The following is a 4,288-nucleotide window of genomic DNA, read 5'->3' as shown; positions in this document are numbered from 1 at the left end:
AAAGCATCCTTGATTATAGCAACTCTAGGTTTGAATTTGTTCTTCAGTTCCTTGGGCTTAAGAAATGCTGAACGAGTTTGGCCCTTTTGATTTTCTGACTCTAGTTCCTCGCACATTTCAATGTGTGAGGCATAGGTAGCCTATGCTATTTTCCCTATTTCATGGGAAGGTGGAGTCCTCAGTTGGGGAGAGTTTATATGATGCCATGCTAAATCCAGTCCTTCAGTCTAGCTCTGCCTCCAGGAATCCAGGCTCCCTCAGCTGATGGTGACACAGGATTGTTGAAGGAATATCTTACCCTTGCTTTAAACATGTCCTGTAGAAATGGTTGTGTCACGTCTTAGAAAGTTCCAGGTTTCTGTGAACATTGCACAGACTTCTATGGGGGCAGGCAATGTTGAGTACGGGGGAGGGGGGGAAAGTGAGTTTTGAAGGCAGAGAGCTTCCAATCTCAGCTCAGCCACTTGGTCAGATGGTCTTAAAAAAGAGCTTTCCAAGAGCTTTCCCTACTAGAAATCAGGATGATACCTAGGGTGGTGGCTGTTATCATGGGACACCAAGTGGCTTCAGATTCCTCACTTTGTGTACAACAGAGCAAAACCTCGCTACATCCTCTCAATCTGTGCTGTTTCAGCCCATTGTTACAGTCACCGTATCAATCCAGAAACCTAGAGTAGTTGGTGATTATTAGTATTGTTTAATATTCATTCAGAAGTGATATAGCCCCAGGCCATTGCATCAGTGTGCTTGGGAAGCTGTCAGTACAGGCAGCGCATTCTGGGTTGACCAGCACTCTGTTTTCTGGGTTTAATGCAGTTATTGTTGTTATGTACTGTTGAGTTAGAACCGACCCAAAGCTGACTATCCAGCAGGATTTAAGAGGCCGTTAATCACACAGGAGGAAATCGCCCATCTCTCTCCTGCAGGGTTGCTGGGTGGATTTGAAGCACAACTCCTTAACACTAAGCAATCAGAGCTTGCTCAGGGTTCAGTGCAGAGATCTTCATTCCTGCCTCTGCCGTATCTTGGGAGATAATGTCACTCATTATGTGCCTAGTATGTGCAATGTGAATGCAGAGCAGAACTGGCAAGCTCTCTGAAGTTCTGAATTGAAAATCCACCAAGGCCCAGATGAAGAAAATCCTGAAAAGATGCAGTTTGACAAAATAGTCAGTAGAGAGAGCTCTGGAGCTGCACTGAAATGCTGAACGATGGTCCTGCTCTGGACAGAGCTTCACTTATTCTCATCCTTGGGCTGGCTCTGCTCCACAGTTGGAATTTAGAGCCTCTGGTGGCCTTGTTCGTAAAGAGTTGTGCAGTTAACCCCAAGACTACGCCTCTCTGGTGGTCCTAATTCTCTGCAGGAGAAAGAGGGCAATCTCCTGCTGGATTTGCAGCCTTGGAAACCCCATGGAGGAGGCTCAGCTGTAAGCAATGGGGCAATGAGTTGTATGTCACTTTAAGTTGGTGACCACCCTAAGCAGTTATGAAGAGATTTTTTGGTAGAAATAGTAAGATTTATTGAGCTGTAGCTCAGTGCAGATGCTGGGGCTTGCACGTGGTGCTCTTGATGTACGAAGCCAGAACATTCTGCAGATTCTTCTCTAGAAGTGAAAGCAGAAAGTTGACAGCCAGGTGGATGTTGTAAACAAGTTCATCAGCTGTGCTCTTCACATGGCCAACAGCCACGGCCAGGCACAGGGCATTTTTCATCTCGAATTTAGTGGTGGGCTTCACCTCGTCTACTTTTGCTGCCATGTTCTCATTGTGGGTCAGCAGAGACAGGAACTTGACAGCCTTACTCCGGCCCGGAAGTAGGATATTTGGGATCTGCTTGATCAGGGACTCAGAGGCCAAAAAGACATACTATTTCTTGGCCAGCTTTTCAACCAGCTCTTATTCTTGTCGAGTTTCTTCAGCACTTTGATGTCCTCGTGGGGGATATTCACAGCTAGGCTTCATCACAGTGTGGCTGGTCTTCAAGAACACACACTGAGAACTTGGGATGTGGAGTGGACTGAAGCCTGACAGTCCCAGAGAAGCGTTTGTCCTTCTGAGGATCATAGTTCTTCAAACTGACCTGCAGCTCTGTTTCCAAAAACTTTCTCCTTTTGCACTGGTTCCTGTGCAGGACATCCCGTCCCGCCTCGTAGAGGGTGTCACGAGATACTGCTGCTCAGGATTCTCAGTGGTGCAGTATATGGAAAAGGCAATTATGAAGGTTTAAAGCTTCATTCTACCCAATTTTGCCAGTAAGTTTCTGGAGGTGAGCCCCCTCAGGGCTGTTACTGGGTCATCACCAGTGCAACTAGATTTGGTAGGCCCTGCAAGCTGGAATTATACCCACCACACAACCCCAGGCTGCTGGGATGCCAGCACACCCTGCTCCCTCCATCATCTTAACAGGCTAGCAAGGGGTTCTGGTTCACACTGTCCAGGAGGCAGAATGGCCCTGTGTCTTAGGGGAGGGAGTTAAGAAAGGAGGAAAGCTGGAAGGCCTGAAAGGGAAGGAGGGTTTTGAGAGGTAGGAATGATCAAATTTAAATAAATTTTTCAATTAGAAGACACCTTGTAGAGATCATCTTGTTCAACAAGATCCAAAAAAGGAAAGCAACTCGATTAAGGTCACACAGCCAATTAAGTTTGTAAGCCATGTCCTGGCCCAGGTTCACAGGTTCCCCTGGCAGCAGTTCTCCTTTGTACTAAGGAGACCATCTGGTAGAGTTGGAGGTGGGGATAGGTGTGAGTCACTTGCCAGTAACTTGCTCAGAATACACACTATTTGGCACGGTGTCATAAACCGGTCTGAGACAGCCTAGGGTCTCATGGCTTAAAGCTCATTTGTTTCAGACATTGATTTTGCATTTACTCAGGTGTCCAGGAGCTGACTTTATAAGGCATCTAAGGCCAAACTCATTCCCACCAGGCCTCCCTCCAGGAACTGCGTCCACCTGCTCATCCTGCTGCATGTCTTAAATTCTCACCTGTTACTCCAGAACCGTGTGTTATGGAGGTGAGGGGGTCTTAGGCTGAGTTCTCTAGAGGAGTAAAACCAATAAAGCTTATGTATGAGTTGTTGTGTGCCATTGAGTTGGAACTGACCCATCATTGGCCCTCCAGCAGGTTTTCAGAGACAATTATTTGCACAGGAAGAGCTTGCCCATCCTTCTGCAGAGCAGCTGGTAGGTAGATTTGAACCATGTGCCTTTGGAAATGCAGTGTAGTTTCTTACCACTAGGCCACCAGAGCTCCCAGTGAAGTTTATGTATGGGTAGCTAGATCTGTTTCAAGGAAATGGCCCAAATGCCTGTAGAGTCTGGCAAGTCCTAGGTCTGTGTGGGGAGACTAATGAGTCCAGGCCATCAGCAGGTAGACAAGGTTTCAGATGTCTGGCTTTGGAAACTGTCACTTCAGAGACTTATGAGTCCAAAGTCGACAATTACAGCAGGCCAGTGGCTCAAGTCTGGAGGTTACAAGCCAGGTGCAGATTGGACAGAGAAGTCTTCCACTCTACCATATACATTCAGTACAAACCACACCCCTGAAGAGATGTCCCTATCACCAGATCAAGGTGATCATATCCTCACAGAACCACATCTAATCCTATCTCATTTACATCACAGAGATTAAAATTGACAACACATAGATAGGCATGTTGTTTTGTGCCACCAATTAGTTGACTACAACTCATAGTGATCTGAACAGCAGATCTGAATCTTGCCCTATCCTAGAACATTCGGGATCTCCATGTTCCAGCCATTGTTACAGTCACTGCTGAAGGTGTTCCTCAGTCTTAAAAGAAGTGCCAGGGCATCTGCATCAAACATTCAGCAACCCCATGCGACCCGCCCGCACAGGCAATGATGATCACTGTCATGTTCCCTGAATGGAAAGGAACAAGCATTGTTGGGTGCCCATTTTATACAGGCACATACATGTGTATCAGTCAGCCCTTGTCCCAACAACCCAAGAGAGTGGGAATGCTTAGCCAATTTAAGACAAGGGATTTCAGATCTTTATTAACTTGTTCAAGACCAGCCAGCCAGCTAGGAAATGATAGGGCTGAGATTTGAACCCGATCATGCTTTCCAGCTGTATTTATTCTCTCACTGCTCTGAAGCAGCACCCAGAAAATTGGTCTTCTAATCTCTATTTGGTTACTTGCCAACTGTGCGAACTTGGGTAGATTCTTTTTCTGAAACTAGAGTCTTAGTTACCTAGTAGTATCATAACAGAAATACCACAAGGAGGTGACTTAAGGAATAGAAATTTGTTTTCTCGCCGTTCA

The 4,288-nt window shown here is 46.3% G+C and overlaps 1 pseudogene; it reads right to left on the bottom strand.

Moving 5' to 3' along the window:
* Window positions 1-1,533: 1,533 nt before the first annotated feature.
* LOC102856588 lies at window positions 1,534-2,064 on the bottom strand (annotated as a pseudogene).
* Window positions 2,065-4,288: the final 2,224 nt, after the last annotated feature.

Source organism: Elephantulus edwardii, unplaced genomic scaffold (assembly GCF_000299155.1).
Source record: "Elephantulus edwardii isolate Elephantulus edwardi_28Jun2011 unplaced genomic scaffold, EleEdw1.0 scaffold00057, whole genome shotgun sequence".
Classification (NCBI taxonomy): Eukaryota; Metazoa; Chordata; class Mammalia; order Macroscelidea; family Macroscelididae; genus Elephantulus; species Elephantulus edwardii.
Note: the sequence above shows the minus strand (reverse complement) of the source record. Positions and strands in the feature narration are given on the sequence as shown.